We start from the raw sequence: 22,036 nt of genomic DNA, 5'->3' as shown, positions 1-22,036 counted from the left end.
CAACTCAGCAGTCACATTAGTATTCCAGAAACATCCATGGCAGGACATAAATTCACCCACAAACTGGACAGCCGCGTCTGAAAAAGGCAGGTGGCAGCTGAGTCAGAGCTGGCCCAGCCGTTATCAGATGACAGACGCCCCCCCCCCCCCAGGCAGCATGCCTGCTGGTGCCCTGTCTGCCAAACCACTGCTGCCAATGGCACTGATTCTGGGCAAATCACATCCATTTGGGGCAAGTTCTCACTCGAAATCAGCACAGTCTTGCTGGTGAAGAAGATGGTGGTGCTTCTCCACCAGCAGAGGGTGCGGCAGGGCACACGGTGGCACCAGAAAAGCCAGTGGTGGCAGGAGCAGGGCAAGGTGGCATTTCCTGTTTTGCCTCAGGCAGAAAACAGTACTGTGCATAGATGGGCTTGGGGGAGGAGGGAGAGTCCTTTTTCATACAGTTAAACTGTGGAACTCCTTGCCACAGGAAGAAGCAATGGCCATCTAAAATGGATGGCTCTAAAAAGAGGATTAGACAGACTCCTGGAGGGGAACAGGGCTATTGAGGGCTGTGTTCTGTCTCTGAAGCTGGAAGCAGATGTGTTTCTGAGTCCCAGCTGCTGGAAACTGGCGAAGGGGAGAGGACTCTTTGGGCTCCAGTCTTGCTCGCAGGTTTCCCATTGGGGCATCTGAAAACCCAAAGCAGGATCCGGCCTCTGTGGCACAGGGCAGCTTTGCCACCTGCTGAACTGAGCAACCAGCACAAAGCACAATGAGGAGACCTGAGGGAGCTCACTGGAAACACTTAACCCCTCACTGATGGAGGTGGGAGCTGGTGCAACTGCCCGCTTCTGAGGAAGCTATTTATGCAAGGCAGCAATATTCAGAATTCTGAATCAGGAAAGGGACCGTTTAGACTCCTGCAATTTGCTTAGTTTGGGAGAAATAACTATCCCGGGCTGGGAGGTGAAAGGAGCCCCCCTGCGGAGAATCTGTGGGGAAGCTTTCCGGCTGGAACAGCCTAGATGGGGCCCGGTAGAACTTCCCTGCTCGCCTCCTCTCCCACTGCCTCCCAGCTTGACTTTGTGGAATGAATGAATGAATGAATGAAATCTTTATTGCTAAAAGCTATAAGCCGTCAGAATTGGTCACAATGCATAAAATACAAATAATTAATTGAAATAAAACTTAAGCTGTTTGGTGTCCCCTGCACAGCCTCAGACTCTCTGAAGGCCAGTCCCTGGAGGGGGGCAACAGTGAGGAGAGAGGCTGCCTCTTGCCCTCTGGTCTTGCTTGTGGGGCTTCCCATGGGGGGAACCTGGCAGCCATGGGGCTGGGGACGTGGGTCCACTCGGGCCTGATCCAGGGGCTGCTCTGGGGCTCCTCTTAGCTTCTCCACACAACAGTTGGCACCCGTCTGCCTCAAGTGACAATGGAGTGCGTCTCTGGGGGTGAAGTCAAGCCACTGCGTTAGCAGAACCAAAGTGACCTCCCTGGGGTGGAAGCCTGGGCAGGGTGTCTGGAAGTCCTGGGGTGCCCAGGAGACTCTGATGGGATCCAAAGGAAAGCAGAGCGAACAGTTTGGTACCAGTTTGGCTGCAGGAGTTGCCAGAAGGAGGCATGGAAGGCGCCATCCAACCACCTTAGGGACTCCAGATTTGTGTAGCCTTTTCCTCTCCTGCAAAGCAGCGGACGTTTACAGTCAGAGTTTTCCTTCTCCTGGATAGGTTCCCTTCCCAGGTGGACAAGTCCCACCAGCCCCTCACTTCCCTCTCCTGCATGTGATGAAACCACCTTCTTGATGTGGGATGTGAAACACAAGAGCAGTCAAGTACAACATTCCTAGAGTGAACATGTTTACACATGGGGAGGGATGTTTGTCTAGCCAGCAGGTCAACTACCGTTTTCCTTCTGGGCTGGGACAGACTTCCTCTGCGTGTGACTAGAGGTGGGCGTGGCCTCACCTGTGCAGGTAACGACAAAAGCACAGGGCAGGGCAGCCATCTCTCTCTCTTTGACTACATGCATTGAAGAAGCAACATCTGCTTAGCCAAAGATGCTCTCTTGGCCTCCAGCCAAGAGAGGACAAAGGGACGGTCTCCTTATGAAATAGTTTCCAGGTATATGTTACTTTTCTAAGCTAAGTCTGCCTTCTGGGATCTGATTGTGAACAGAATGATGTGTGAGTAAACATTTTTATACTTTTGGAGAAGACTGTGTCATGCCTTATCTTTTATGAGGGAATAAGGGGGAAATACCAGAACAGTTATTACAGAGGCTTTAGCGAGCCTGAGCAAACGCATCCGCTGCAAGTTTAAAAGGGGGCATGTTACTCTGCTAAATTGTGAACTTCTTAACACAAGTTGGAAAGGCTATAATCAGACAATATATCCTCTCCTGCATCCCTGAACATTCCCACACTTGACTGTTGGACCCACCCAGATTGAGGGGGAGGGGCAGAGTCACCCACCCAGCCCTGCTGCTCCCCTTTTTGGAGTGAGGAGGAGGCTGCACAGGCCCCCTGGCCGGTGGGCCAGCTACACTATTCTGGGGGTGAGGAGGGCAGCGCTTGGGTTGCCCCATGCCAACCATTGCCATTTCCTTGGGAGAGCCCAGCCCAACAAGGTGGGCAGACCCGAGAAGACTTCAGGAGGCTGGGCTTTGAAACCAGAGTGAAACTCTCAGGTGTATTTGGGAAGCAGAAGCCAGCCAGGCATTTGGCCTTGTCATGTTCTCTCCCCAATGAGAAGCAGAGTGAAGGAGCGCATTAGAAGCACCGTCTTCAGATGCTCCTGCGTGCGCAGTGAGAGCACGAGAAACCCAAAGGAGCAGACCAAGGTCACCGTGCCCCAGGATCTCATTGCTAAGTGTGCAGCTGGAGCCGCAGTCTCTTGTTAGAGAAGATGGGAGGTGTGACACGAAGACCACCTTCAAATATCCAATGAGCTTTTCACGTGGAAGAAGGTGAAGCCTATTTTCTGTTGCTCCAGAGGGTAAGGCCTGAACGGGTGGATTCAGATGACAAGGAAGGAGATTCTGACAACATTCGGAAGAGCTTTCAGGTGGTTAAGAACTCAGTGGCCTTCCATCAGCTTCAGCTGGTGGCCCAGCTATGCCCCTGTCTGGACAGGGATAGCCTAACTACTGTTGTCTATGCTCTGGTAACCTCAGGGTTCGATTACTGCAATGTGTTCTACGTAGGGCTGCCTCTGAAGACAGTTCGGAAACTTCAGCTGGTGCAGAATTCAGTGTCTAGGCTGCTCACCGGAGCAAGACGGTCTGAGCATATTACACCAATCCTGATCCGACTGCACTGGCTACTGATTAGTTTCCTGACCCAATTAAAAGTGCTGGTTTTGACCTATAAAGCCTTAAGCAACTCAGGACTGCAATACCTCAAGGACCACCTCTTTCCATATGAACCTACCTGGACCCTGAGATCATATTCCGAGGCCCTTCTTCGTATGCCCCCTCTTCAAGAGATCTGGAGGGTGGCAACACAAGAATGGGGCCTTCTCTGCAGTGGCTCCCCATTTGAAGACTGCTCTTCCCAGGGAAGTTCACCTGGTGCCTTCATTATACACCTTTAGGCACCTGGCAAAAACGTTCCTTTTGAACCAGGCCTTTGGTTGACCTGATCAACATCCCATACCCTTTTAAAATGTGGCTCTTTTGCAGGGTGGGTGGGTATTATTGGGTTATTGCTTTTATTTTTATTTTATATACTGTGATCCTTTTATGTGAACTGCCCTGAGACCTCCAGGTATATAAATTCAATAAATAACAACAACAAGAAGAAGAAGAACTTCTCAACAGTGGAACAGACTGCCTTAGAAAGTGGTGGACTCTCCTTCCTTGGAGGGTTTTAAGCAGAGGTTGGGTTCTTTAGCTGTAATTCCTGCATTGCAGGGGGCTGGACTACATGACCCCCAAGGGTCCCTTTCCAACTCTACAATTCTGTGATTCTATGATATTCACCTGCTCCCTTGTGAGATGTCTTTGGGGGAAGAGAAGGCTAAGGAGTAAAGCTTACACTAGTCCACAGTGGAGTCCCTAAGACGGCTGGGTGGCATTTTGTCTGCCTCTTTACGGCAACTCCTGCAGCTCAGCTGGTGCCAAACGTCTTGCTCTGCTTTCCTTTGGACCCCACCAGGGCCTCCAAACACCCTGCTCAGGTTCGCGCTCTGTGGAGATCATTTTGGTGCCGCAAAAGCAGCAAAAAAGCAAGCAAGGCAGGGGCTGCGATTCTCCAGCAATTTGACTTCACCCTCAGAGGCACACTCCATTGTCTCTTGAGACAGATGGAAGCCAACAGCAGCAGCATGATGCTATCAGTGTCGACATGCAAAGGGCCGGGAGGCCAGCTGATAAGCCCCAGCTGTGCTGTCTCCATCCATCGGCCTGTGCTCCGACGTAAATCAGCGACCTGGACTTCAAGATCCAGGGCACGCTCGTAGCAGAGTGTACTGCACACACAGAATAGGCGTGAGGCTTGTGAAGTCATACTGTAACTACAGATTTATTAATCATAAATCAAGACAAAGAAACATGTCTCTCTCTCGTGTCGTCTCAGAGAGAATGGGTAAAGCAAAAGCTATACACTAACGGAAGTTCCCAGCATACTGTGCTGGAATGTAAACAGACATGTGACACGCAACAATCTCATGCCTGTTCCTTAAGGTGGAATGGAAATGTCAATACTGAGCAAGCCGGTGGTTACGCAGCAGAAACCGCCAGCAACTGCATTTACAACATCTGACATAAAGGATTGTCTTCCCAGGCCCAGACCTGTGAGAACGCAAAGCAACTTGCAGGAACTGGCATCCAGTTCAAAGGCGGGGGGAGGGCATCGGAAATCAGATGGAGAGAGGAAGCACTCCCACCAAAGAAGACTGGCCAAACAAGTTAATGGACTACACTGAAATGGTGAAACTAACCGGAAAGCTCAGAAATCAAGACGACGAGAAATTTTAAAAAGAATGAGAAATATTTATCATGTATTTGCAAAAGTCTTGTAAACAGGTAAATATGTTGGCAGGATTTTAATAACACTTGTAACTTTAGAAATAGTATAGGGAATTTGAGGTAGAAAAAATAATTTGGAATGGAAATGATATGCAGTTGAAAAGGAAATTTAAGGAACGGGGGGGGGAGTCACGGGGTTCGGAGAATCCCATTTTATGGATTTGATACTGCTTGTGTGTGTGTGTAGTTTGTGGTTGCTGTGGTGGTTGTTGTTTGTTTTTTAATTTTGTTATTTTTGTTGAAAATTTAATGAAAATATTATTAGAGAAAGCAAAAGAAACCAGTGCCTCCTGGGCTCCCCACAAGCCCCCACAGGAAACACCCCACAAGTGCCACCCCTCCCCACAGTGTCGCCTAGGGCCATCTCTAGCATATGTGCCGCCGGGGTGCAAAGATCTGCCCAGCACCCCCACATTTAGTTTAGGGGGGCAAACTCCCCTAAACTAAATATGACCATTTTGAGGGGAGGAAACATCCGCTCACCTGTAACAATGACGCAGCGGAAATAACTGCTTTTGTTTCCTGACTCGTCGGGAATATTTGACGCTATGGAGTAACAGAACAACAGAGGGGGACAACTTTCGTTCCATTGATTTTCACTGCCGACGATTGAGAGGGACCGGTATACAGCAGGTATACATTTGGCGCCCCCCAGAATTCGGCGCCGGGGTGTCCTGCTCCCCTTGCACCCCCCGGTAAGGACGGCCCTGGTGCCGCCCTCCCCATAGCTCAGGTGAGCGCCTGTGTGCTCTGCTCAAGTGGACCTGCTTCCTATTACAAGCCCTGCAAACTGGAGAAGACGGCGATGTCGACTCCTCCGGCAGACGCACAGAATTGTCCAGGTCACCTGAAGCGCATCCCCACTTCTCTCCCTGCCTCCTGGACAGATACAAAAATGCCTTCGAGTTCACCCGCTGGAAGAGAATGGATTTTTTTTTTTTTTTTGCGATTTTCTGAATCATAAAATGTGTTAATAGCTTAATTGAAACCCGCAACATAAAACGGAATCGAGCTGCGAGAGAGCGGAGAACTGCGAGATGCCGAACAGCAATCTAATTACTCGCTGGCAAACGAGGCAGGTGTGCTGTGGTGGATTGAATCACAGGAGCTTAAAATGCAAATTAACTCCAAAACAAAACACAGCCCTGGGTGGGTGGGGGGTTTCATCTTGGGTGCGGTGACCTTTGGGGGGGGGGGAGTGCTTTGCATTCGCGGTGGAGCTTTGCTGACGCACGCACAGGCTCAAATCTTCCTTCATTGCAATTTCCCCTTAATTTGGGGAACAGGGAAGTTGCGCCTTATCATCAAACCTAATTCAGCAACAGACCTTGTGGGAGTGAGTGCCGGAGGCAACATCTGCCACATGCCCAGGATGTGTGTGGGGAGAGGGAGGGGGTCCTTTAGCCCCATATCCTGACATTTCCGGTGGCCCCCAGAGACCCACAGAAGAGCCCAGCTTGGCCCCTGACCAAAGTGGCAGGGAGTTGCAGCACTTACTTTCAAGCAATCTCCAAGTTCACTGCCCGGCCGGCTCCAGCCTCCCGGACCGCCTGTCATCAGGAGCTCAGGCGCACAGGATGCCCTTGGAGCGACAGATCCGCCATTCACCCATCAGTCCAGCCCCCCTGAGGGGGCTCACAGGCTGCCATCCCTCCTGAAAGAAAAGAAGGGAAGAGGAGGCTGCGTCAGAAAGAACTTTGCCTGAGAGGACAAAGGCTCCCACTCATTTTCTTATTGCATCTATAGCACACTTTTTTATTCAAGGAGCTTCAGGTGGCATTTATCATTCTCCTCCTCCCCATTTAACCTCCACAACAACCCTGTTGAAGTGAAGGACATGAGGCAGGAGTTGATAATGCAGGTGAGCTGCAAGCAAGCTGCCGGCCAGCTCTGTGGAGGCTCCTTTTATTGACACAATATGCAAACCCAGGCACATACATTTTGGGCTGTGGCCTTTACAGTCCCGAGATCATGGGGTGGTACAAAGTTATTTTGGCACCTGTTTCCACCGCTTCATTTTCCCCTTGCACAGTGTATGATGAAGGAGACAAAAGGTCTCAGAGACAAAGGTTACAGACAGGACACCACAGACTACTGAGACCGCAAAAGGTTAGACAAAGGGCACAATGTTCGTACAGCTGTGGCTTTATCTGTGAGGGGGAGTTTTGCCCCGCACCCCAAGGCCATGAGTGCAGGCAGCTGAGGCTGCCTGCGGGCGGGGAGTGTGCTCCGGACCCAGTGATCATCCCTACACCCTGTGAGGTAGGTTAGGCTGAGAGAGGCAGTGACTTGCCCCCCAGTGAGGTTCATGGCCAAGTTGGGGAAAATTTGAACCCTGTTCTCCCAGGTGCTGGATAGACACTCTAACCACCGCAGCACACTTTTCCCAACAGAAACAACTCCTGGGGTGGGGAGGGCCGAGTTCTCGTTGCTCAGCCTCCTCCAATGGTGCTGAAAGGCCCCCACTTTGCAAGAGAACCCTTTTGCCAGAAGGAGCATCTCCCAGGAGACCTCAAGTTCCCGTCTTCTGCCAATCCCAGCAAACACCCCTTCCCCAAGGAGCAGGGGGAGAGGGGCAAGCCCTGCGTCTCCCCACCCCACCCCCAGTGGCCCCCGTCTGCCAGGAGGTCTCCTCAAAGGGCACAATCCTGGCAGCAGCTTCATCTGAAGCAGGTCCCAGAAAGGGCAGGGGCTCCTGCTCAGCCACCCTGGGGCCCCCAGTCCCCCCCAGGTCCCCCTGCTCCTCATCTGTGGCAGCCCAGCTGCTCACCCAGGTGAGTGCGCCATTGAAGGCCACGCCTGCCACCAGATCTTTCCTCTCCACAGCTAATTTCTAGGGTCTCGGCTGGAGGCCAATTAAGAGCATCAACCTGACAAAGCAGACGGGGAACATCCAACCACCATGGCAACCGCAGCTGCAGAGTCGCAATTCAGCAGCGTTGGCATCAGGCTGCAGCTCCTGGCGAAAGCAGGTGCGCCACATGCAGAACGACCCCGGATCAGTAGGAGGGACTGGCATGCGGGGGGAGCGCACTGCCCCTGGCGGCACGATCCTGGTGGGGTGCCATCACGGCTGCCCCTGCGCACTGGGCACCACGCCCGCAGGATGTCAATCAGCCAAATTGACAGACATAATAAGACAAAGACCAAAAAGTAAAGAAAGAATGGGAGTGCCTAAATGAATACCTTAAAAGTCAAGGTTCGAGGACAGAAATCTGGCTGAGTCTGGAATAACCTTGCGAAGTGAAAGGGTAAGAAAGAGGGATTTATCTTTAGATGCTAGGATAGAGATGATAAGGAAAACAGGAAGACACAATGAGAGGTAAAGGAGGTGCTGTGGAATTGGTGGAAGTCAATGTTTGTTTTTCTTTTTAGCGCTTATATTATTAACTTGTAAGATATGGATTTGTTTTTTGAATGTTGGTTTTTGTGTTTTGTGTATTGTTATTTTTCGATAGCTTTCGTGTTGTTGTTGTGTGGAAAATACTAATAAAATTTATATATTAAAAAAACAAAAAACTAAAATAGAGCCTTCCAAAGGGGGGGGGGGTAGGATGCATGCCATGCCCCTGTGGGTGGAGCGCCACACCCCCGGGACGCACGCCTGAAGCTCCGCCACTGGTAGGAGGGCCTGTAATTGCCACCGCCCGGAGCCCTGGAGGGCCATAGCTCAGTGGCTGCCTTGCAAGCAGAAGCTCCAGGTTCAAATCCCGCTGGCCTCTCCAGGTACGGCTGGGAGTCTGAAACCCTGCAGGGCCACCGTAGTCAGCACTGGGCTGGATACTTCTTCATGCAGCGCCTAGTGAGACTCGCTCTGCCCATATTAAAAAAACCCTCTTTTAAATCCCTCCCGGTTAGGGGCCATTCCTGCCACATGCAGGCTCAGCTGTCTGGGCCAAGGCTTTGGCTCTCTGTAAGGCAGCTCCCCACATGCCTAGATGCAGCAGAGGTTGTGGGGCTTGTTATGGACAAGGGGGGGGCGGTACCCAGCCAAGGCATCAGAAGCGCTGGCCTCTTGAGCTTGCATGCTGCACTGTAAGGACTCGACAACAGCCACAGCTCCAGAGCAAAGGCTCACAGCATTACATGCGCAGAGATACCACTGATTTCTAGACATCTTCCTCCATTCAGCAGCCTATACTGGGCTCCCAGTGCCACCGTAAGACAAGGAAACCCCATTTTCTGAAACATAGAAATGCACCAAAAATAGATGGTTTTATTTCATTCCAAAAGGTAATAAAATTGTGGTCCCAGGATGTAAGGGGAGGGGGCCTGACTCATGGCCTGAACGGAACAGGGACTCCATAATCCTCAAGGTGTATCCTCAGGTCCTCAGCATCTGCCCCCCCCCCCACTGCAAAACCAGGTGTGAACAGCCCAGACAAAGGAACCAGACTGGGGGTTGTCAGAGGGAAATGAGACTCCGGAAGAGCAAATGAAGGTGCGAAGGTATGGTAAAGGTAAAGGTAAAGGTACCCCTGACCATTAGGTCCAGTCGCGGACAACTCTGGGGTTGCAGCACTCATCTCGCTTGTTCTTTTGGTGATGGGTACTTAAGAGGTGTTAGGAAAGGTGTCTGATAAAGTCACCTAAGGTTGAACTTGTGTGACCCTTGTATAAAGGTAAAGGTAAAAGACCCCTGGCAGTTAAGTCCAGTTGCAGATGACTCTGGGGTTGCGGTGCTCATCTCACTTTACAGGCTGAGGGAGCCGGCATTTGTCTGCTCTGCAGACAGTTTTTCTGGGTCATGTGGCCAGCAGGACTAAGCCACTTCTGGCGAACCAGAGCAGCACATGGAAACGCCGTTTACCTTCCCGCCGGAGGGGTACCTATTTATCTACTTGCATTTTGACGTGCTTTCGAACTGCTAGGTTGGCAGGAGCAAGGACAGAGCAATGGGAGCTCACCCCGTTGCAGGGATTTGAACCGCCGACCTTCTGATTGGCAAGCCCTAGGCTCAGCGGTTTAGACCACAGCGCCACCCGCATCCCTTACAAAGGGATAGTTTGTGGGTACTTGAACTGTCCAATTCTCACATTTCTGCCTGACACCACACCTTTTCTGTGACATACCTATGATGTTTTCATGATGCTGTGTGAAATGTACCATGGGAAATCGTGGGAACTCTTAAGAAGCCATGTGCCCTCTGTTCTGGGCTGCTTCTTCCTTGTTTTAGCTGGGGAACTGGAACCTTGTTGCAGCAATAAATGATCCAGCTTCCTAGCTGCTGTTGTGCTTCAGTTTGTCTGGCTGTGGTCTCTTCCTTGAACCTGACCAGATTCAGAACCTGCAGGGCTGGGCCATGGCAGAGTTGGGAAACGGCTAAAGTACTGCACCCCAAGTTTTGTCCTGATCTGTGGGGTGGAGACAATGCTTCTTCATGCTCCTTTTTGCCCAGGTTCCTGAGCAAAGGCTGGCGGGCGGGAGATGGTGCGGCCAGCTGGCTTTCAAAGGGACTCGGCGTGATTTTATGTTGGCTCAGGGGACCAATGCAAACATGCAGCTAAAATTATCTGGGCACCGTGGAGGGAATGGTGGAATTACAGGAATAATCTACTGCTGCCCTTCACACACTGCGTGGCCTGAGCATTTTGAGCACAGCTTTTCATCAGCAAACGCCTACAGAGATGAGTTTTCTACCCTGTCTATGACTTCCCTCGGTGAGGATGCTCTGCAGTCGAAACACGCAAGACGTTGAGGACTCTTGAGACAGCTTATTCCCACAAACCCCAGCCCTGCTCGGCTCCTATTTCGCTGTGTCCTTGGTTGTGATGGGACGCTTGAATGGTGCGGACAGGGTGGGGGTGGGGGGGGGAGTAATCAGATTTCAGACAAATTGCCAATAAGGAAAACTTTCCCCATAGTTGTATTTCCACAGTACAAAAGGCTTAATGTGGATTTCTGCAGGTCACATGTTAAAGATACAGGAGCACCTGATATTATCTACCTCTGTGGACCTCCCCCCCCTCCCAAGAAAATGGTTTGGCCCAGTTCACCCTCCTGGCTTTGTGGAAGAGCCATTCCAGTCCCATGTGGGGATGTGGCAGTGACTTCCAGGCTCCAAAGTGGTGGCTCCAGGCTGTTCCCTGGAAAGGCCAGTGGCCAACTCTTTCCCTGGGTCTGTGCTGGCCCAGGCCTTGCCCCACCTGGCCTGGGGGGGGGGGCTGACAGACTCCAGCTACAAAAGCTGAGACTGCTGAACAGACTCTTGGGCTGGGGGGTTTTTTAGGGGGCTTTGCTGCTGTTATTGATGTCCATTTTTTGCATCTTTATTTTTAGAGATCATGATTCACATGGCAATTGTTAAATTCACTTGCATATTTTGATTTGTTTTATTTCTTGCTTAGGACTACTTTACTATGTCTGTGATTATGTATTTTTTTATGTTGTAAGCCATCTTGATCAGGGTTTGAATTAAGGAAAGGAAATAAGGGGGGGGGGATATGGATGTATAATCTCCTCTCAGTCTCCTCTTTTCCAGACTAAACACCACCAGTTCCCTCAACCGTTCCTCATAAGGCTTGGTTTGCAGACCCTTGATCATCTTTGTCAGCCTCCCCTGCACAAATTCCAGCTTGTCAACATCCTTTCTATATTATGGCACCCAGAACTGGACACAGGCTCCAGGCGGCTCTGACCAAAGCAGAACAGAGCACTGTGGTTCTGCTGCATCAGGCAGATGGTCAAGACCAGCTGGCTTTCTGCAAAACCGTCTTGCAGAAGGATCTTTTGCTGGGTCAGCTCTGATGTTCCCGTGTCTGTTCTGCAAGCCCACTTTTTTGCGAAATGTTGCAGAGAGTGTGGAGTCCCACTTCCCACTCTTTTGCGCATCGGGGAACCTGCCAGGCTTTCATTGTGGTTTCATGCATTTAGCACTCTTGCTTTTTAACTGAATTGCTTTTCACCTGCTCTTGGCTTTATTATGAGATACGGATATTTTGGCAATCTTGTAAGCCCCTTTGGGTTTATGTGCAGTGGAATTTCCCCAACCCACGCTTCGCTTTTCCACAGGTGGCAGAAAGGGACAGCCCCCCCCCCGCCTGCAGCCCACCCACTCGGGGGCTGGCCGGCTGGGTTTCCCAACCCCAGCCCCATATACCTGGAGGCCAGGACCTCGCCTTTGCTGCCCGTCTGCTCAGGAAGGGAGCCCAGGATGGGCAAAGCCACTTCCGGCCTGCCCAGGAGGTGGGGTTGCGGGCTTCACGCCCACCCCCCACGTGAGCTCACCCCTGGTTTCAGCCCCCGCGAGAGCAGGGGAATCCCGGCCGTGTCTGCCCTATTTAGGGCCGGCGCAGAGGGGGGTCACCCTCTTTTCGCCAGCTAGCCCCGTTTTCCCGCCCTCCCTCCCTTTAGGTAGGCTTTAGGTAGGTCTCTGACTTTGCTATGGACTTCGGTCTGTCGCCGCAAGGGGCATGGTAGGAATTTTTCCCAATGGGCAATTTACAGCCATTTGGTTTTTCGCCTACCTCGTAGCAACTTGTCACAACTCTTCGGCATTGGCGGTAGGCATTGGTAAGAAGGGGTTAAGAGGATGTGTGGGGGGGGGGGAGGAACGTCATCACCTCCCCCCAGTGAGCGAAGGGTGGTCCGTTAAAGGACTCCGGGGGGCGTGGCCCTGTCCGAAGCCTATGGAGGTGTGGGCCAAAGGCACGCCCCCGAGCGGTGACCCGGGGGAGCTCCTAGTCGACGTGCCTCGGCGGGAGACTCCCCCGATATAGTGTTAACCCTTCCCCGTGTCTCCAGCATATGGGCTGGAGCCGGATAGTCGTTAGGACCAATGCCTCTCATTCCTGAATTCAATAAAGTTGTGGCCTAATTCGCCCATTTAACCTTAAACCATGGTGTCTCGTGTCTTTATTTATCCTGGTGGGGGGCGGGAACTCGCCACGCAAAGCAAAGCTGCCCCTTCTTCCCTCGTCTGCCTTGCCTGCATCTGAACTGGAAGCAGCCGCACCAAGTGAGCTCAGCAGGAGCAAGGAGGGGGGAGAAGAAGCAGGATTTGGCTTTCAAGGGCTGCACGGAGCCTGACAAACTCGGCTCGCTGTTTCCCCCATCCCTGCCTTTTATGTCGCTGAAGTGCAACACGGCGCTCCTAATCCCTAGACAATGCTGAGCTCTGAAAGCCACACCAAACAACAACCGCACAAGCGTGGGGGGGGCCGGGACTCCCAGGATAGGAACAGAAAGCCAGAGGCTCTTGCGACAGCTGCGCACAAAGGCCTTGATGGCACTCCTGCCAGGACGCTGCCGAAGTGACGAGAGGGCTTTGAAGCATCCACAAATAATGCAGCAGCAGCAGCGATTTGCATGCTCAAATAAGGGGCTTTGTGCAGCGGGGGCTCTGCCCAGACCCAGAGCAGCAGAAGCAAGACAAGGAGGTGGGGGGGCTGCTCTTGCGCAAGAGCTCTGGCAGCCTCGGTTCTGCTTGCAGGTTCCCCAAAAGAGGCAGCTGGTGGGCTGCTGTGAGAACAGGCTGCTGGGCAAGAAGGGCCACGGGTCGGATCCAGCTGCCTCGTCTTAGTGTTACAGAAATGACACCGGGGGGGGGGGGCATCTTTAAAGTTGTTACAATGTTACAAATATTTTGCCTGAATGTATCCCTTTGACTTGACAGCTCAGGGAAGATACCTAGCTTTATAAATTCGTTGAAAATCCACACTTTAAGCGACTCTCCTCATTCCAACGCCATTTTGGTCCTTAAAGAAAGGTGAATTTGGGCTCCACCTCCGTCCATGAACCAAGAAGTCACGTGGGCAGCAGGAACAGGGCATCCCGCCGTAATTTCCCAAGTGAAAGCACAGACAGCCCCCCCCCCCGGGGAGTGACCAAGGGGGCAACACTAGACATCTTCAGAGGCAGATGAGCAAGTCAGGTGTTCTGAAAGCCCATCTCCAGACCAGTCCTCAGGGCAAGGAGATGCCAAGAGTTTTAATGTTATTTGGGTGATGGGGACTTGAGGTGTTGGGAAAGGTGTCTGATAAAGGGGCCTAATGTCGAACCTGTGTAACCCTTGTATAAAGGTAAAGGTAAAGAACCCCTGACAGTTAAGTCCTGTTGCAGACAACTCTGGGGTTGCGGCACTCATCTTGCTTTACAGGGCGAGGGAGCCGGCGTTTGTCCACAGACAGTTTTTCTGGGTCATGTGGCCAGCATGACTAAGCCGCTTCTGGCGAAACCAGAGCAGCACACGGAAATGCCGTGTACCTTCCCGCCGGAGCGGTACCTATTTATCTACTTGCACTGGTGTGGTTTCAAACTGCTAGGTTGGCAGGAGCTGGGACCGAGCAACGGGAACTCACTCCATCACAGGGATTTGAACTGCTGACCTTCTGATTGACAAGCCCAAGGCTGAGTGGTTTAGACCACAGCGCCACCCGCGTCCCTAGCCCTTGTATATCCCTCCCCATTTGTGACATTCTAGTGATGTAGTGATGGTGTACTGTATCAGTGATACCCCTCGAAGTGTATTTTGGGGGAAAGAGGGAAGGTTTAAAAGAGGAGGTCACTCCATGCTCAGGGTTCTTACTCCTGGGGGGACCTGTTGTGCAGCAATAAAGATCGTAGTCTACTGACCGCCGTTTTGCTCCAAACTGCTTGGCTGGAACCTCCTTCTTTTACTGACTGCATGGACCCACGGGGGACTTGCAACCCGATAAGCTGGGCTGTTGAGTAGGCTCTCTCCCCATAATTTCCCCCCTTAACATTAGGTTCAGCAGCAGCAGCAGCAGAGACCTGACAGAGGAACCTCTATACAGTCAAACCTCGGTTCTCGAACGGCTCCATTGCTGAACGTTTCAGCTCCCAAACGCCGCAAACCTGGAAGTAAGTGTTCCGGTTATCGAACTTTTTTGGAACTTAAATGGATTCCAACGCGTGTTTCTATCCCCCCCCCCCCATTGAAATTGCCAACAGCCCTTTGATTTTCGGTTTTCAAACATTTCGGAAGTTGGTCTTCAGGAATGGATTATGTTTGAAAACTGAAGTTCCACTGTATCAGGAAGAAGGCAGGGAATCAAATCAATCTCATTTAATGGTTGAACTGGGAATCAAAGGTTTTTGTGGCAATAGGATGGGGGCTGCTCTGAATCACGCCAGGTGGGTGCAGAGCCCAGGAGATCCCAGAAGGAAGCCCCCGGTACAGTGGTACCTTGGTTGTCAAACGGCTTGGCTCCTGAACGCTGCAAACCCGGAAGTGAGTGTTCCAATTTGTGAATGTTTTTCCGTAAGCCTAACTTCCAATGCAGCTTCTGACTGAGTGCAGGTCTCTCCTGCAGCCTTGGTCCAAAGTGTGTGTGGCGGTGGCAGCAGGTGATGTCTCTCTCTGAGGCCAGATCTGCTACCGCCATAGAAGGCAGTCTCAAAGCTGCTAACAATTTCCTTTCCCTTCCTCCCCCACAACAAACACTCTGTGAGGTGAGTGGGGCTGAGAGACTTCAAGGAAGTGTGACTGGCCCAAGGTCACCCAGCAGCTGCAGGTGGAGGAGCGGAGACGCGAACCCGGTTCCCCAGATTACGAGACTACCGCTCTTAACCACTACACCACACTGGCTGCCACACAGCCAGCCAGCCAGCCAGATCCTGGCCACCACCTTCCCTCTAAGCCCCAGAGACTTGCAAGGGAGACCCTGGCAGAATGAAGGTCTAATTAACAAGCTTCCCACCTTTCATGTTGCTCTTAATGAGCAGGTATTTTGCATCAGAGGCGAAGAGACCCTGACAAGCCCCTGCTGCGCTCAGCAGAAGGACGCCGCTGGCACCTCCTTGCCCTCGCTGACTGGCACTGTCTGGCTTTGCGGACCTCCAACCTGGCAGAGTCTGGTTCCAGCTGCTCTGGCACATGTCAAGGGCATGGAGGCCATCAGGTCTGCTTCACAAGGTGGGCAGGGCCAGGAGGGAGGGAGGGAGGGAGGGAGGGAGGGAGGGAGGAAGCAGCAGCAGCAGCAGCAGCAGCAGCAGCAGCAGCAGCAGCATTTTTGCCTGCCTGTGGCTGCAACCCCACGACGTCTTTGCGTCTGTCAAAGTCTGTCAACATCTCCCCCCCCCCACCGCCTACCACAGATCCTAGAAAGCAGCTAGCAAATATTCTCGCAAATATTTGCACACCTGCTCCGCGGGAGGCAACAGTTTGCAAGTCTCCTGCCTTGATCTCTGTGTCAGATCAGGAGTCCCAGCAAGTCTGGCTCAGGCTCCAGAGTGGCACTACCAGCCGATGAGAAGAAAAGGAAAAGAATTGGGGTCTGGATCTGCAACTGGGGGTCAGAAGTGGGGCCAAGTCCCAGGCCCTCCGGCTCTCCCAGCCCAGCTCTCTGGGGCAACCACTGAGTTTTGAAATCCTGGAGGGGCTGAGCCCAGAAGGGAGACCGGCTGCCAAGTCAGGGGTGCTTCCACCCCTGGGGTTGAAGGGATTCTCGGGGGGAGGGGGACTAAGAAGCAAGGGGGTGGCAGGGGGGTGCCGGAGGGGTCCACCAGACCTTAGAAAGCCACTATCCTTCGATCAAGTGCTTCAGTTCTGTTGAATTAAACTAAATACTTTTGACTGGATCTGAATAAATGTGCAATTAATTGGAACTGCTTTGGGTGTTATTGTCTTCCTTGGGGGGTCATGCAAACCGCTGTTCTAGATAATGCTTTTTGAAGGATTGGAGGGGCACTCTAAGTGATGGAGGTGGGGACCCCAAAAATAGTTTGGGAACTGCTGGTTTAAAGGAAAGGGGGGTGCGGGGAGGTGCTGCTTTCTCAGCACCCCCAGGAGATTACCGTATTTTTCTGTGTATAAGAGGAGGTTTTTTAAAATTTAAAAATAAGGTAAAAAAATTGGGGTCGTCTTATACACGGGTAATGCAGAGGGGGGGACGGGCAATTGTTGGCAGCTGCAAGTAGAAGATACTGTATTTTTCGCTCAATAGGTCGCACTTTTTCCCCTCCAAAAATGAAGGGGAAATGTGTGTGCGTCCTATGGAGCGAATGCAGGCTTTCGCTGAAGCCTGGAGAGTGAGAGGGGTCGGTGCGCACCGACCCCTCTCGCTCTCCAGGCCTCAGGAAGCTATCCACAAGCCTTCGGAGTGTGGCAGGGGTTCCCGCTGGGCTCCCAAGGCTTGCGGATAGCAGCCTGCAAACCCGACCTGGTTTGGAGGCTGGCGGTGGGGAAAGCAGTACTTCTCCCCACCACCAGCCCCACAAGCTCGAGGGACAGCGGGGAGGCGGAGCGCGCCTTCCCGCTGTTCCCCAACCTGGTCTTTGGGGCTGGCGGTGGGGGAAAGGAACCCAAAGCCTCCGGAGCCCAGCAGGAACTCCCGCTGGGCTCCGGAGGCCTCGGGTGAACGCATTTTGAATGCACAGAACGCACCTCGTTTTAGAGGGGGAGAACAAGAAAAAAATTTTTTTCCTGTTCTCCTCCTCCTATAGTCCGGTGCGTCCAATAGAGCGAAAAATACGGTATACAGTGGTGATCTGGCAGACGACTGGGGTCTTCTGTGAGGCGTGCGATTGGCAGCTGCGGTCAGGTGGGTGAGCGATTTTTGGCATTGCCCTCCAAAAGCTCAACTCTGGGCATTCCGCGCCCAAAAAAGTTCAACAACCCTGGGCAATTCCCTCCCTCCAAAAAGCTTAACAACTCTGGGCAATCCCCCCCCCCATTTTCTTAATTTGGAGTCCAAAAAATAGGGGGCATGTTATACACGGAAAAACACATTATGCAGCACCAAATCCTTCTCTCGATTTCCCCTCTGCCTCTCTGTGCCAAAGGCCCTGGGTCTCCCTTTTGCACAGCCCTCACTGGAAACATTGGTGCTGATCTCCCATCGAGGGAAGAAACAAAAGGTCACCCAGAGCACGGCAGAGTAAAAACAGAAGAAGGGGCAGCCATGCAACCCTGGAGAGGATGCAGGAAAGGGGGCGAAGTGTCGCTGGGCAGCGCCAGTAAATCGAGGCGAGGGCAGCAGCCCTAATAGCAACACCCACATTCTTCTCTGCCGGCGCCTTGAAATAAAAGTCAGGAGGGGTGCCAATTTGGATAAAATATTGGGGGAACCCGGGTATGCCCCGCCCTGCGTGATTGATCACATGATGCAGTGCACACACAACATCTGAATGGCAACGCCCATCAACTTTAGGGGGAGAGTCCCCTCAAATATTTTATTGGGGGGGTGAAGGGACCTTGGCCCCCTAGGAGTTGGCTCCTATGGAAGTAGGCATGAAATAAGGACCCCAGAAGAGGGTGCTGGATCAGGCCAACAGCCCATCTAGTCCAGCAGCCTAAGAACCCAGGAATCTGGATAGACTGCCACTGGACCTGGAGGTTCTATAAGAACATATGGAGAGTCCTCAAGCTAAGGGCCCATTGGGTCCACTGTCCTGTTCTCACAGAGGCCCATGAGGGAAAATCCACAAGCAGGATTTGGGCACAAGAGCACTTCCTCCCAGAAACAGATCAGCCTCAGAGTCAGGCCTTTGCTCAGCTCACAAAGCCACAATGCCAGGCACCTGCAGAGGAGCAATCTGATCAGAGGCTGCCTCAGCTGCAAGGAGGCAAAGCAGCCCCAGGGGATTCGACTGAGGAAATCCTGCCTTGTGCCACCATCTGAGAAGAAGGCAGGTGGGAAGGTGGTGGGAAAGGCGGAGAGAGAGAGAGAGGGAGAGAGAGAGAGAGAGGGAGAGAGAGAGAGAGAGAGAGAGAGATGGGTCAGGGAAGGTTGGGAAGCAAGAGCCATTCCATAGAGAAACAGACTCCCCGCAAAAGTCATGGACTCTCCTTCCCTGCATAATACAGGATTTCCTTGTGTTTCAATGCAAAATGCTGTGTCCTGTATTTGTGGGATGTGAAACACAAGAGCAGTCAAGTACAACATTCCTAGAGTGAACATGTTTACACATGGGCAGGAATGTTTGTCCAGCCAGCAGGTAAACTTCCTGTTTCCTTCTGGGCTGGGACAGACTTCCTCTGCATGTGATGAGAGGTGGTCGTGGCCTCACCTGTGCAGGTAATGATAAAAGCACAGGGCAGGGCAGCCATCTCTCTCTCTTTGACTACATGCATCAAAGAAGCAACATCTGCTTAGCCAAAGATGCTCTCTTGGCCTCCAGCCAGGAGAGGACAAAGGGACTGTCTCCTTATGAGATAGTTTCCAGGTATATGTAACTTTTCTAAGCTAAGTCTGCCTTCTGGGATCCGATTGTGAACAGAATGATGTGTGAGTAAACTCTTTTTATACTTTTATAGGAGACTGTGTCGTGTTTTATCTTTTATGAGGGGGAAAAGGGGGAAATACCAGAACAGTTATTATAGAGGCTTTAGCGAGCCTGAGCAAACGCATCTGCTGCAAGTTTAAAAAGGGAAATGTTACTCTGCTAAATTGTGGACTTGTTAACAGAAGTTGGAAAGGCTATAATCAAACAATATATCCTCTCCTGCATCCCACAGTATTGATACAGTTTTGTCCTGTATTTCAGGACAAAATGCTGTGTCCTGTATTGTAAAGGTGTGTGGAAGGTCATGTATTTAATCTCTGGGTAGCCAAGCAAAGACAAATTTACAAACTCGTGTGTGTGTGTGTGTGTGTGTGAGAGAGAGAGAGAGAGAGAGAGAGAGAGAGAGAGAGAGAAATTCCAGCAGGGCCATCCTGTTTGGCTGCAACAGATTGTAATGGATTGTTCTGAAGTCACTTTAGCACCGGGGGGGAGAAACCTGCTCCCCAGCCACTCCACCTTGTCCTGTATTTGGCCAGAACAAAGGTGGCCCCCCCTGCCTACCAGGCATTCTCTAGCTGTGATTCCTGCACTGCGGGGGGTTGGGCTGGATGACCCTCAGGGGTCCCTTCTCTGATCCCAGGTCACTGCCGCAGCCTTTGATGCGAAAGGCAAAGGAGACGGGGGTTCGGCTGCTGCAGCCAGGATGACTCACACCCCCTGATGCCTTTTGCGTTAACTTTTAAGCGCCTGCTGAAAACCTTTCAATTCCCCCCGGCCTGTGCAGGCAATTAAGAATACATCTTTCCAGAGTGGTTAATCGGTGCCTGTTTTTAACTTTTTAAGAACAGCATGATTTTATGCATTTTTTATTGTAAACCGCTTGGATATTTTTAATAAGGTATTTTTTATTAGTAAGTAAAATGCAGGCAGTGAAGGCACCGGCCCCTTTATGCATTCATCGAAATGTGCGGGGGGGGGAAGCACGCAGACCCCCACCATGACGTGAGTTCAGATGACTGGGCTTGGAAGTCTGCCCCCCCCCCCCCGGCCATCGGAAACCCAGGAGGCTTCTGAGCATGCCCAGCCAAAGGCCCTCCATTCACACAGACTGGGGGGTGGGACAGGTCTCTGAGCACGGGGGGGGGGTCCATGGCGGTGGTGGGGGGTGGGGAGAGACGGGACGATGGCACACGCAGGCTTCTCTTACACAATTTATGGTGTGGCATGTTATTTTGCCCATGGCTCACTCTTCAAATACAGTGGTGCCTTGGTTCTCAAACGCCTTGGTTCCCAAACTCCAAAAACCCAGAAGTGAGTGTTCCCGCTTTCGAAAGTTTTTCAGAAGCCTAACGTCCGATGCAACTGTCGGCTATTGTTTCTGGGGCGCCTGCACCAATCGGAAGCTGCGCCTTGCGTTCTGAATATTTCGGAAGTCAAACAGACTTCCAGAGCAGATTCAGTTGGGCACTTTTGTTTTTGCTCTTTATTTTGTGTTTTTGTTTTTGAGGCTTTTTCAGTTCATTTGTTTTTGTGACTGTGTGGAACCCAGTTCAGCTACTGATTGATTGATTGATTGATTGACTGATTGTGTGACTGCAGAAATGGATCAAAGCCCCCCATCCAAAAAATAACCATCATCAGTGCAGGTAAGAATTTTTTTTAATTTTAATTTTTATCATCTACAATACTGTCTTATTTATTTTACAGTACATGGATTATTGCTTTCATTTTATGGATCAATGGTCTCATTAGATAGTAAAATTCATGTTAAATTGCTGTTTTAGGGGTTGGTTTTAAAGGTCTGGAACGGATTAATCCATTTTGCATTACTTTCTATGGGAAAGCACGTCTTGGTTTTGGAACGCTTTGGTTTTGGAACTGACTTTGAGAACGGATTAAGTTTGAGAACCAAGGGACCACTGTAGAAATGCAGCCAGGGTGAAGCATGTTTAAGCGCCACCAGCATCACTGAAGAGGATAAGCAGGTGCTCAAATGCGCCCCATTGAAATCAATGGAACTTATGGATGCTTATTCTGGGCTGGATGTGCTCAAAGCCCTCGATAAAAAGTCAGGGTTCAACTTTTAAGAGATTCTCGGGGTCAAATATGCAAATTTGCATTGTACTTAGACACCATTCCAGATTATGGTTCAAACATGCTTAATATGACTGGGGCTGGATCTACACTGATCTAAAAAAGAGTGCTAAGAAAAAAAAAAAGCTATATACAGTGGTACCTCGGTTAAAGAACAGCCCTGTTTACGAACGATTTGAAGTAGTGTGAACTTTACCTTGGTCTACAAACGGAATCCGAACGGTGGAAGGGCACCGGCGGTGGGAGGCCTCGTAAGGGAAAGTGAGCCTCGGTTTAAGAACAGACTTCTGGAAGGGATTAAGTTCATAAACCAAGGTACCACTGTAGCTCTCAAGGCAATTTTCCATTGGCTGCTGTACAGCACCCTCTGGCATCATATTTTTATAACGCATTTATAACGTTATAGGTCACCAGTATAGATTAGTCCTGGGTTTTCTTTCTTTTTAATGCAACTTCAGATGTGTACACCCAGCCTCTCCCTCTTCTTGACTCCCCAAAAGGCAATGGCAAAGGAGTCTCCGTGACTTAACGAGGCTTAATGAGGATGGCAACAAGTCACTCTTCTTAATAAGCTGACCTGGTCCATGTTTTGTATCAGGACCACCCCCCCCCCCAAAAAATCTCTCTGAAATGCCACACTTCCATCTCTTTGCAGGTAGGAGCCCCTGTGGCAGGAGCCAAGCCACATCTGGGGCCACCTGCCCACAGACTGTCTTGCCAGAGTGGTGCATGCCCTGGTTATCTC

At 51.4% G+C, this 22,036-nt stretch overlaps 1 protein-coding gene across 1 annotated transcript in view; it reads right to left on the bottom strand.

Moving 5' to 3' along the window:
* Positions 1-22,036, bottom strand: part of LOC308484176 (leucine-rich repeat and fibronectin type III domain-containing protein 1-like protein) — a 65,782-nt gene that overhangs the window by 19,821 nt on the left and 23,925 nt on the right. The window contains exon 2 of the mRNA XM_081018874.1: positions 6,508-6,664. The gene's annotated coding sequence lies outside the window, so the exon portion shown is untranslated. The remainder of the gene's footprint in view (positions 1-6,507; positions 6,665-22,036) is intronic.

Source organism: Podarcis pityusensis (genome assembly GCF_964106645.2).
Source record: "Podarcis pityusensis genome assembly, chromosome: 8".
Lineage (NCBI taxonomy): Eukaryota > Metazoa > Chordata > Lepidosauria > Squamata > Lacertidae > Podarcis > Podarcis pityusensis.
This window is presented reverse-complemented; position numbering and strand designations above follow the sequence as displayed.